Source organism: Schistocerca piceifrons, chromosome 3 (genome assembly GCF_021461385.2).
Source record: "Schistocerca piceifrons isolate TAMUIC-IGC-003096 chromosome 3, iqSchPice1.1, whole genome shotgun sequence".
In the NCBI taxonomy this organism is placed as follows: domain Eukaryota; kingdom Metazoa; phylum Arthropoda; class Insecta; order Orthoptera; family Acrididae; genus Schistocerca; species Schistocerca piceifrons.
This window is the reverse complement of record NC_060140.1, coordinates 751,163,650-751,176,950: the sequence shown is the minus strand read 5'-3', so window position 1 is coordinate 751,176,950 and position 13,301 is coordinate 751,163,650.

Sequence of the window (13,301 nt, the reverse complement as noted above, 5' to 3'; positions counted from 1 at the left end):
AGAAAAAGAACGCTCGAGTAGGCTCCTTCTGTTGATGGAACACTTCGCAGAGAGAAAATTAATCACAAATCTTTTGTGTGGACAAAGGCCATACATTAAGAGTACAGGATACCATTTCTCAGGCGTCGGGATCTGTCCTGCTCGCCGCGCGTAGGTTGTGGCCAGTGTCTTTTATCCATTGTCCAGAAGGGTAACATATTTCGCACTAAAACTCGTAACTAGCATATTGATTTTTGCAAATAAAAAGCAGTAATCTTCGTTTTCGATGAAATTATGTATGTAATCGTTAACATAAACAACCCGCAAAATATGTATCAACCCGTAATTTCTTTTTAATCTTTCCAGTCTAAATGCAATGCGTGTGACACATTGTTTCAGATTCAAAATATTGAAAGTCTGTCGCCATGGATATGAGGAAATTGCGACGATTTTCGACAAAGAGCCACACAAAAAAATTTGTTATGGTATTACGCCTATTTCTAATGTCTCCATCTGTCATTTTCAATTTTTCATTATATTGAGAAAAAGCTGTGTAGCGTCTGAACTATGTTTCAGTTTTGACACCTCACTTATGTTTACCAGTCATAAGTCTAGGGATTATCCGGACATTTCGGAACTCACTGCTCCTGTCTCTTGATTTTCGTTCGCAAAGGATGATGTTTAAATAATTCTGCTTTCAACACTTCAAGACATCCCGTCTGGTACTCAACGCGTATTTGGGCGGCGAGAGTTTCAGATCCCATCCAAATTTAGGTTATCCCTGATCACACCTAATCACTTTACATAAATATCGGGATGCACCGTTTGTAATAGACTATTTCTTTCACCGTCTTTGTCGAATCTCAAAGTCTTTGTCTCGAATTACCAACTGATCATCAGACATCACATTTTTGTCTTGCTCCACGTGTAGCTAAATTCTTTAAGGAGTTTGATCATATACCAACAGACTGAACGAACGGGCGCTGTTTCTTTCATTTTTTTTTTTTCAAAATGCTCGTTAGCTTATTTACGTATTAACGTCAGATAACGGAGGACTAACTCAATTTATAAAAAATTATACAGCGTTGTCAGAATCAGTCCAAAAAGCTTGCAAAGATTTAGCAGGGTAGGATGTGCTCAGAAACAGCACTGTTAAGGAATATCTTCGATGCGTTGCGCCCTTTACGATGTAAGTAGTATTAAAGTTAGGCAATCATGTCGTTGGGCGCGGAAATTCAAGCAGCCTGTCAGAGACAACGTCGCTAAACGTGTCCTTCGTTTGGTTTCCTCAACCGAACAAACGTAGCTTTTGCTCTCCTATCTTAAATTTATCATTCCAGAAAAAGCACATTTTAAGTGGTAATGAGCATCTGAACGACTGATAAACTCATGGAGCCACAGATGTCTGTGCATTACCGCACTTAAGCGTGAACGACTGCTTGAACTTCCGTGCACAACAATCTGATTGGCTAACGTCAGTACTAATTAAGTCGGGATAGTAACAGATGTATGTCAACTTCAGAATACTTGTAACATAACAAGCCACACCACTTATCTACGATGTCGTAAACGCAAACAAATTCCACTGGAGTCGGCATAGATATACTATCGTTCCTTAAGGAAATAGGTCTTCAAGTAAATCGATTTACTTCCTCACCCAAGACCGTTCAGGAACATGCACTGCAATATAGCATTAGAACAAAGGTTGTAACGTTAGTGCTTTAATTTGCTATGAAAGCTGTGCTGATAGACAATAAAAGCGGGTTAAAAGCTGTGAGCTATCTGAGGAAGTTAACCTTGCATTACTGCGCAAATGTTTCACCAGGTATCCAATCTAGCTTACCAAATTCCCAACCAGACTAACATTAATTATAATCTTTTAATAGTCATATGACAACCGGTGATATATATATATATATATATATATATATATATATATATATATATATATATATATAAAAGAGAATTTAAATAAAAAGAAATAAATCAGTTTATATTTGGAAATTTATTTTAACATTGATCATTGAAATTTCAGCATATTAAACTTGAGTCGTAACTAAGCTGGTGCCTTATTTAGGATTGTGAAAATGTGAGATTGTAATCTTACAGAACACATCAAATATGGAGCCAAGATTGGGAGACTGCATACAACACTGCATTCATAAAATAACACACGAAGAACGTTGAAACATATGCAAGAGGACATTAACCACAACCAACCGATTCAATTTTCACCCAAAGAAGTTACGTTCGTAGCACAATCCTGTCCGTCATGTAATTACCACACACTGGTATACTAAATTCATACTAACTCTCTGTGAAATCTTCCCGAAAAGAATAGCTAAGGGCTACTTTGATGATTACACCACATGCTTCACGTGGTCAACTTGGTTTACACAAAGCGTATAACTCCACAATAATTTTGATAATTAAAATAAATTAGATCGAAAAGCAATTTACAAAAGAAAAACCTCGAACTGGTTACTATCGTCTTACTATTAACCTGATGGGTCAAACAATTGTATAAGCACGTGGTACTGGTCTCACAAAGTACACCCCACGTAGGTTGAACATAAAGAAAAGCTGCTATATTGAAAAATATTGTCAAGACGAGACATTATAATCTCACGCACATTCGCATTTAAGATTGATGATCTTAGAGTTACTGATCAACACGTGGTTCCACTTTACTCACGAAGTAGTGGCAAAGCAACTACTGGAATATTCTGAACTGTACACTCGAATCACACTGCGTTGCAATTTAAGATAACATTAGATATTTTAGACCTAAACCTGAAATAAAGGTGATTAAATTTGCAGTTAGGCTGAACTTAAGAAATCCATTGTCCTACGGACTTAGCAGACACGCGCTTAGCCGGAGATCTTACCATTTCAAACGCTCGCCGCGGACAGACTGCCCTGGGGTCCTACCAAGGGTGCTTCCGTATACAAAAACGGAAGTGACCAGAGAGGCAGCTTCCTATACCAACATGACAAGGGACAGACAGGACCATACTAAGGATAGAAACCTCTTTGCTTTTAGAAAGCGTAGATACCTGTTTCGACGTTGGTCCTACTGTTCTCTAGCAGACAGGCTTGTCTGCTACCATCCAGCATGCAACTAGAAATACATTTGCTCATTCATCCTCTCACACAGAAGGGAAGGGGGATGACAGTATCTTATCATATACAGTATATAAAAGAAAGCAGATGAAGGTTCCGTATGAGACTGTGAGACATGAATTACATATAAACTGTGTTTTAAAGTGTAGTAGTGTGACAGATCGTTCTTGTTTATGTGTAAAAGTAACACGTTTCACTGCTCAGTTTCCTCCCAGATAGTCAGAAACACCACAGTAAATTTAGAAGAGGAATTTATGCCGTAAATGACAACAGATTTAAGAAATTAATATGAAAGGAATCCAATAAGGACCTTTCATTAAATTACAGGTTAGTAGGAGAGCATAGTTCGATCTATGTTCAACGCATTAAATTCATCTAAACACATTGCATTGCACTTGCGTGGACTCCTGCTGATCTAGTTTCCAGGTTAAAGTGCACATGTTTATGAGTTTTACCAAAGAAAATAATGTCGTTCCCACGTTTAAAATCGTAGAAAATATCGTCCAGTATCAAAATCACTAGAGATTATAGTGACCACACGCCAGGATATTAACTGCATCTTGCATATATATGTCAGTGTGCGTATGTGTGTGTGTGTGTGCGTCTAAAAATTATAAAAACTTGCTCCTGAAAATGTGTCGAATTACCACAGAACTGTAATAATTGTCCTTGCTATTGTAATAACTTGCCCTGCAGCAGTGCCAGCTTGCCCCAGAACTATATCAGCTCTCTGCAAAAGTGTATCAACTTGGCCCAAAACGATATCACCTTGCTCCAACACAGTTTTTACTTAATGCCACAACTATATCAACTCACTCTGGAAACACACACACACACACACACACACACACACACACACACACACACACACACACACACACACACACTGCATAATATTACACACCTATGAATAATGTACTGCCTCATCATCAAATTTCATTTTATATGTGTCACACACCATGGAAAAACTGTATACAACATTTCACCATCTATCTCATCATCTTCATCATGATCATCATAATCTTCTTCCTCCCTTCCAAGGTTCTTGTTCCTTCATTTTGTTTGTCTTTTATCAATGTTTAATGTGTTCATGTATGTGTCTGTCTTACATCACATATATTGATTAGTTTTTGGCGTTCTTTAGCAGCTGATTGTTTGAAATAAGGTTTCTGGGAGTCTTGGCACCATAGTTCTGGTTTGTATACACTGTAGCCTTTTTCGAAAGTTTGTTTTGTATGCAGTTTCTAATATACCTAGTAATTTGTAAAGAAAATAATAATTGATAATTAATATCGTAGATCATATTTTTTGTGTAGGTCACGATGCATAATCTTTGTCCCTCCTAAAATTACTGAAAAACTTGTAAAAGCTCAAGGTGATATCTGTTCATTCTATGAGCCACCAACATATGTTCAGATTGAAATGACAGCACCCTTTACATACGGTATATGTGAAGATGCCACTGTAACAGTTGACAATTTAGATGTGGAAACATTTAATTTGAAGGTGCATTGTGTCTTAAGCCATGTACAGCCAAAAAAATTGAATTATTACATTCTTCCTGTAGTGAGCAGTAATTTGGACTGCCTTTGCATTTGTGTGTTCGCCAGAGTAGTATAGTAGTTTAGTCAATACGAGTTTTTGCATTTATAAGGTCTGTCAAGTTAATTTTACTACATCATCTAAATTAAGCCCAAACAAGAAGTTTACCTGCCTGTTTAGCATGTTAATTCTTCGTTACATGTGTTTATGCCTGAAAATGGCATTGGGGCACTTCATTCGAAAAGTCACAATCTGATTTTCTCGTTGTGGCCATTTCCTGAGACATATGGGGAAGAAAGTAATATGTTGCCAGACTTTTTTTGGAACACCCACACAGAATTTCAACAGTTAACATGTCACTGATGCACAAGACTTCCGGTGGTGCAGCGCCTGCTATTGGTGTCTGTTCAGCGGCACTCTCGTGCTTAGATGGCTGTAAAGGGGGGTACCATCAGGGGATAATGTCTCATCGCTAACAAGGCGTTAGAGGAGGACGCAGTTAAGGAAGTAAATCGATATACTTGCGGAACCTTTCTGGAATTTGCCAGCAGTGGTTTACGGAAAGACTGAAAATTCTTAATCGGCCTGGCAGGAAGGGGGTTCGAAGGTAACACATTGCATGTCTGTATACTAAACGAAAAACATACTTTAATAATGTTAATCAGCTGCATGCAAAATAAATTCATTCGTTACAGCCAACTTGTGAGATGAATCAGGGACCAAGAGAGAGAGACAGAGAGACAGCTGAAGTCAGTGAGATCAGTGACAGACGAATATATATGCCAAAGAGAAAACAGCAGTCTCATTTGGGTACTAGGGTCTTTTTAGTGCATTTATAATAGTAGAGTATTTGGGATAAGTTGTTTAATCGGGAAGGAAATGAGAGAAGTGCGAAGCTGTTCGTTCTTCGCACTGTAAATGAATCCTGAGTTTAAAATGTAAGTATTCCGAATCAAGTCAAAGATAATTATTTTTACCCGTGAGATAAATTATTGGCAATGGGTGGTTTTGTAATTTATAGCGTTTTGTTAAACAGATGCAAATTATAAGATTTCTGTGGCTTTGCAAGCACTCGAAAATTCAATATCTTAATCTTTCTATTAAAGAAAAAAAAATTATTTTACTCACATCCCAAGCTGTGATCTGTGTATTTATCAATTTTAGGAACATCTGTATTACATGGCGAAGACCTGGGCGCAGAACATAAACCGGAGTAACAGATACCTTTTTCGCCTATTGGAATTAAAGATGACAAATAACATTGTTGAACAGTGCATAGACGATCAAATGATCCAAAAACTTGGTGCATCCTTAAAATAAATTTTATTGTAAATTATTGGACATATTTATTTATTGTACTAAAACATAGGAATGCACGTGTTTCTATCCATGTTGTGTGGAATCTGTTCAGGTCTGTAACTGCATTGCCGGCAGTAGTGGCCGAGCGGGTCTAGGCGCTACAGTCTGGAACCACGCGACTGCTACGGTCGCAGGTTCGAATCCTGCCTCGGGCATGGATGTGTGTGATATCCTTAGGTTAGTTAGGTTTAAGTAGCTCTAAGTTCTAGGGGACTGATGACCGTAGATGTTAAGTCCCATAGTGCTCAGAGCCATTTGAACCATTTTTTTGTAACTGCATTGCAAAGTTTATAAAATGATTCCTCAGCTTCAGTAACTTTTATTTACCAATGTTTGTTGGCACGACCAATTTTGGCAGCATGTTGACGTCATCATGTGTTTAACAGTTACACGTCCTGTAGATGGGTTTTTAATTATAGATCCGTTTGGAGTCTAATAAGGTCTGCTTGCTTCATTTACCAGAGACGTTGAAGGAACCGAAATTTGTCTCTTTCCAGAAATACTGAATATTTTAGTGTAAACCGTTAACTGTATTATATGTCTGAATAATCTCAGTGATGTCTTTGCTTACACTTTTGCTGAACATATGCTTCTTAGTCATATGGAGCACACGAACAAACACAGAACCATCACTTCACATGCAGTTTTTTTTCTTTTTAATTCCAAAGTTTCTTAACTGCTAGGACAGAACTTACTTCAGCTGCTGAAGTAGGACATACACGGACATAACAGGATATTTAAGGCATTATGAATATCATAGAGAATGATTAGAAGGCGTGGTTGTAAAATGGCGGGACTGATGCCGTCACGAAGTAAGTACGTCTAGGTCAAGGACGAACAACTAATACCTAGCCTTATCAGTGGAGTGGGCCATCTCTGATATCTGTAGACAAATCTCTAACATCTGTAGACAAATCACTGTGACCGTGACCTTCGTTTAGGCAAGAGCTGTAATTTTGTTTTGAAACAAAAGTTGTAATTGTAATAAGAGAACAACAAATTGCCGTGAATTTTCTCACGAAATTCAGAAACTGCACTGAAAACTATATTTTAATAAAAGAAGTGTATAGCGATGACTGTTTACTACGAGCGCGAGTTTTTGATGGCTGAAGATTTACCCTAATATGGCGAGAAGGCGGTGAGGATGGCTCACGGCCGGTACGCCTTTTCATCATCAAAGACGATGAAAATATCGAAAAAGTAGGTAACCTGATTCGATCTGACCGTCTGATGAGTATTCGGTCGATTGCCGTAACCGTAGAAATTAACAAAAAATACGTGAGGCGAGTTTTACATAACTAATTTAAGAAAAGGGCTTGCGAAAGTGACGCCGAAAATTCCCACGATCGGCCAAAAACAAGTTCGTAAAAATGTTAGCACTGTCTCTTTGAGTGTCATTGAAAATGATCCTAATTTCATAGAAAGAGTGACGGATCTTGGTTTTTTCACTTATGATCCAGAAACTAGCGCCAGCCCATGCACTGAAGCGCCTAACTTCACCGAGAGCGAGAAAAAGCTCGAATGAACAAATTCAGATCCAAAGCGATATGTTTTTCTTTTGATATTGATATGTGTATCTTCATTCTGTTTATGAAGGCCAACATTAGTACCTTGAGGTTCCCGCTCGAATTGTGGAACAGTAATTCAACTGGTTCTGCTTCAAGACTCATATCGCGTTGCCTGTTGAGAAGTTTCTATCTAGGTACGGCATCCCAGTGTTCGACCACCCAGCTTATTCGCCTTGACCTGGCACCATCTGACTATTATTTATTCCACAAGGTCAAATTGCATTAAAGGGAAGAAGATGTCAGCCCATTGAAGCAGTGAAAGAAAAATCGGCACGCGTCATCAGGGAGATCCCAGAGGTAAGCTTCCAGCACTGTACCCATCAATGGAAAATTCGCATGGAGCGTTACAGTGATAGAGGATGGGACCGAATCGACTGTGACAGTAACTACATGTGTATGTTTTTGAAGTAAAATGTTTTACAACAACAGTCTTGTTATTTTATAGACACATCTCGTTTAGTATTTGTTTCTTTATTTAATGCTGGTAACTCAGCTGTATAGATTCATGGATATGAAGCGTTATACATTGTGTTTCCGTAAGAGCGTGCGAAAATTCAACAGGACATAGAAGATGCTCCACTAAAAACTTTGACGTAAGGAACTGCTGGGGTCGGAGAAGGCAGCCTATGGAGGTAACAGGAATAAAGTAACAGTACTGCGTACTTCTTTATTTACATTAGTTATAGTAAACTGCAAGTAGTATCATTGACGTAGTGAACGTACCATTTGTACTGTATCTTACAAAATGTGCTGAAACTGACGGCCATCAACTTCAATGCAAGCAAGACATCGGCGAACAAGATTCTGACGTATCCTGACAAATATCCTTGGTGTGTTTCGAATCGCATCACAGAGAGCTAAATTTCTGGCAACGGCTTCAATCTTCGTATCCACTGCGACCTCATACAAAAGTGACTTTAGATATGATCAAAGGAAATAATCAGGTTACACCGCAAGCCATGGAATGGGATCTCCCCTTCCAGTCCAGCGACCAGTAAATAATTCCTAGTGCCGGCCGAAGTGGCCGTGCGGTTAAAGGCGCTGCAGTCTGGAACCGCAAGACCGCTACGGTCGCAGGTTCGAATCCTGCCTCGGTCATGGATGTTTGTGATGTCCTTAGGTTAGTTAGGTTTAGCTAGTTCTAAGTTCTAGGGGACTAATGACCTCAGCAGTTGAGTCCCATAGTGCTCAGAGCCATTTGAACCATTTAAACATTCCTAGTAATCAGGCTCGTCCTCTTCGTTGCCTTGCGGGAAATAAAGAATGTTCATTTAAATAAACAGCACAGTACGTGTAAATCTGTACGCTTGTTAATTGGAAGTAATTTGGAAAGCTGTAATGCTAGACAAAGCGATGGAAATGTTTTCTTCCCTATCTCCTTAACCTGACTTCTCTGATCCCAGGTTCGCTACCTTATATTGTTCACTGGAGCATTCTCTACGTCCCGTAACAGATTTTGCACGCTTTTATGGAAACACTTTGTGTAAGTTATTAAGTTAACTAAGTGTTTTTAATATTAATGAAACAATCATTCGACATTGAAAAATATTTAGAGAAATGTACTGTTGCATCCCAAACTGTCACTTAACCATTTGTTACCACGTCCTGGGCCATGAATCAATATAAGTCGTTATGATGTCTCTCGTCCATTTTAAGTAATACGAATATATGAAGATCACTGGCGATATCCTGCAACTTGTGGCCAGTGCCCTTAAATGCGTGGCTGCAGCTGATTTTGTGTAATTATTTGCGTGATAGGCATTTGTGCGTTGTCTGTAAGCTTTTAGTGTATAATAATCCGGATCATGACATCTACATCCGTACCATCAATCTATACGGCGCAGTGCAGGTCCTAGGAAACTCAACGCCGCGGTATTGCAAACACCGAATGTCGACAACAGGTCATAGCCACATGGTACACTTGTGTTAAACGCATCGTTTTACGCGTCATATCGTTCAAAATGTTCTACGACGTTGACAGACCTTAATGTCAACTTCAGAACTACCTGATGGACGACAGTTGACACAGAAATCTCCCATCGCCGATGCTTTGATAATGAACTACAGATGTCCCTATGAAGAAGTACCGGCCAGTGCAAAGGCTACTGCAGAGGTTCACAAGGAGATCCATAATACACTAGACGCCATGGAAGCAACCCTTCTTACTGCGGAAATCACAGTATGCTTGCAGCTGTCACCAAAGGATCACTGAATCGGTCTCCCGGCCCGGATGGTTTAGCTCTCAAGTTTTATAGAACCTTCCAAGATCTTATGTTGCCACGATGGAGAGACACGTATTGGGAACTTTTGTCCAGCGCGGCACTCCCACCTCCGATGTTCATGGAAAGCTTACTTATACGAGTCCCGAAACCTGAAGGAAGAATACGGCTTGATAGTTACTGGCTGTTCGCGGTACTAAATTTCCATGTCAAAATTTTCAAGCGCTATCTACCTGTTCAAATTAAACGTGTGTTACTTCGAGTTATGTCCCATGAACAAACATCCTTGTTGTTTGTTGTGGTCTTCAGTCCTGAGACGGGTTTGATGTAGCTCTCCATGCAACCCTATCCTGTGCAAGCCTCCTCATCTCCCAGTACTTACTACAACCCGCATCCTTCTGAATCTGCTTAGTGTATTGATCTCTTGGTCTCCCTCTACGATTTTTACCCTCCACACTGCCCTCCAATGCTAAATTTGTGATCCCTTGATGCCTCAGAACATGTCCTACCAACCGATCCCTTCTTCTAGTCAAGTTGTGCCACAAACTCCTCTCCAATTCTATTCAACACCTCCTCATTAGTTACGTGATCTACCCATCTAATCTTCAGCATTCTTCTGTAGCACTACATTTCGAAAGCTTCTATTCTCTTCTTGTCCAAACTATTTATCATCTATGTTTGACTTCCATACATGGCTACACTCCATACGAATACTTTCAGAAACGTCTTCCTGACACTTAAATCAATACTCGATGTTAACAAATTTCTCTTCTTCAGAAACGCTTTCCTTGCCATTGCCAGTCTACGTTTTATATCTTCTCTACTTCGACCATCATCAGTTATTTTGCTCCCCAAATAGCAAAACTCCTTTACTACTTTAAGTGTCTCATTTCCTAATCTAATTCCCTCAGCATCACCCGACTTAATTCGACTACATTCCACTATCCTCGTTTTTCTTTTGTTGATGTTCAAATTATACCCTCCTTTCAAGACACTGTCCAAGTCCTTTGCTGTCTCCGACAGAATTACAATGGCATCGGCGAACCTCAAAGTTTTTATTTTTTCTCCATGGATTTTAATACCTACTCCGAATTTTTCTTTTGTTTTCTTTACTGCTTGCTCAATATACAGATTGAATAACATCGGGGATAGGCTACACCCATGTCTCACTCCCTTCCCAACCACTGCTTCCCTTTTATGCCCCTCGACTCTTATAACTGCCATCTCGTTTCTGTACAAATTGTAAATAGCCTTTCGCTCTCTGTATTTTATCCCTCCCACCTTTAGAATTTGTGGCGACAATAACATCCCGGCTGCCGTCAGTGAATATCGAGACCTGATCGCCATTGAACACACTCCCGACTGCCAGACGTTTTAATCTCCACCAACTTCAGTCAATCGTTTTAGCGTGTCAGTCATACTTTCTTCAACGCAGTGATGGACCGGATGGCGATTCCCCTCACGTTCACTCAGGTGATCATGCGCCTCCTCCGAGGTTCGACGTCCAGGCTTCTGGTCAACGGAAGCCTTACAGTAGCTTGCTCGATCGCTGAGCATGGCAGAGTTGCCAACAGTCGTCCGTGCTTCAGGCCATTGCGATGGAACCACTCGTCTGCGGATTACGGCGACGCTTGGCGGGTGTCCACTCCAGGAACACGTGTTCCGCTGCAGTGCCAACGCGGACGACTTGGCTCTCGTCGTACGTTCAGCGGCCGAAATACAAGCTACGATGCAATGGATTTCCCGTTAGAGTACAGGGGCAGGCAGCGCTATGAAACGGCGCAAAATCATGCGCCCTTCAGATTGGCCGTAGCGTTCGCACAGACAGCGTAGCCCCCTTTCAACCGGTGGACACCCTCCACTGCCTCGGAGTGGTATATACACGGCGATAAATTTTCGGGCGCTACTGCAACGCATCCGGGCAAACATACAGAACCACCTACTACGCCCGCGGAATACACCACTGGCCATTAAAATTGCTACACCAAGAAGAAATGCTGATGATAAACGAGTATTCATTGGACAAACATATTATACTAGAACTGACATGTGATTACATTTTCACGCAATTTGAGTGCATAGATTCTGAGAAATCAGTACCCAGAACAATCACCTCTGGCCGTAATAACGGCCTTGGTACGCCTGAGCATTGAGTCAAACTGAGCTTGGATGGAGTATACAGGTACAGCTGCCCATGCAGCTTCAACACGATACCACAGTTCATCAAGAGTAGTGACTGGCGTATTGTGACAAGCCAATTGCTCGGCCACCATTGACCAGACGTTTTCAATTGGTGAGAGATCTGGAGAATGTGCTGGCCAGGGCAGCAGTCGAACATTTTCTGTATCCTGAAAGGCCCGTACAGGACCTGCAACATGCGGTCATGCATTATCATGCTGGAATGTAGGGTTTCGCAGGGATCGAATGAAGGGTAGAGCCACGGGTCGTAACACATCTGAAATGTAACGTCCACTGTTCAAAGTGCCGTCAATGCGAACAAGAGGTGACCGAGACGTGTAACCACCCCAATGGCACCCCATACCAGTGATACGCCAATATGGCGATGACGAATACACGCTTCCAGAACCTGGATTCATCCGAAAAAATGGCGTTTTGCCATTCGTGCAGCCAGATTCGTCGTTGAGTACACCATCGCAGGCGCTCCTGTCTGTGATGCAGTGTCAAGGGTAACCGCAGCCACGGTCTCCGAGCTGATAGTCCATGCTGCTGCAAACGTCGTCGAACTGTTCGTGCAGATGGTTGTTGTCTTGCAAATGTCCTCTTCTGTTGACTCAGGGATCGAGACGTGGCTGCATCATCCGTTACAGCCATGAGGAAAAGATGCCTGTCATCTCTACTGCTAGTGATACGAGGCCGTTGGGATCCAGCATGGCGTTCCGTATTACTTTCCTGAACCCACCGATTCCATATTCTGCTAACAGTCATTGCATCTCGACCAATGTCACGATACGATAAATCGCATTCGCGATAAGCTACAATCCGACCTTTATCAAAGTCGGAAACGTTGTGGTACGCATTTCTCGTCCTTACACGAGGCATCACAACAACGTTTGACCAGGCAACGCCGGTCAACTGGTGTTTGTGTATGAGAAATCGGTTGGAATCTTTCCTCATGTCAGCACGTTGAAGGTGTTGCCACCGGCGCCAACCTTGTGAGAACGCTCTGAAAAGCTAATTATTTGCGTATCACAGCATCTTCTTCTTGTCGGTTAAATTTCATGTCTGTAGCACGCCATCTTCGAGGTGTAGCAATTTTAAGGCCAGTAGTGTATGTGCCAGAGAGTCACCTCTGTCAATACCCACCTGAGAGCTCGGATACCTCACATCGCGCAGATTCAAGCCATCACTACCACAATGGCGGCCAGACTGTAGGCGTCCTTCGGGTATTTTATATGTTCCGGTCATATCTTCATTATCTTCATAGTATGATGCCCTCATCTTAGGAAAGCGGGATGGTGGCCTCGTTCTGGTTAGCATGAGAGTTAGGACC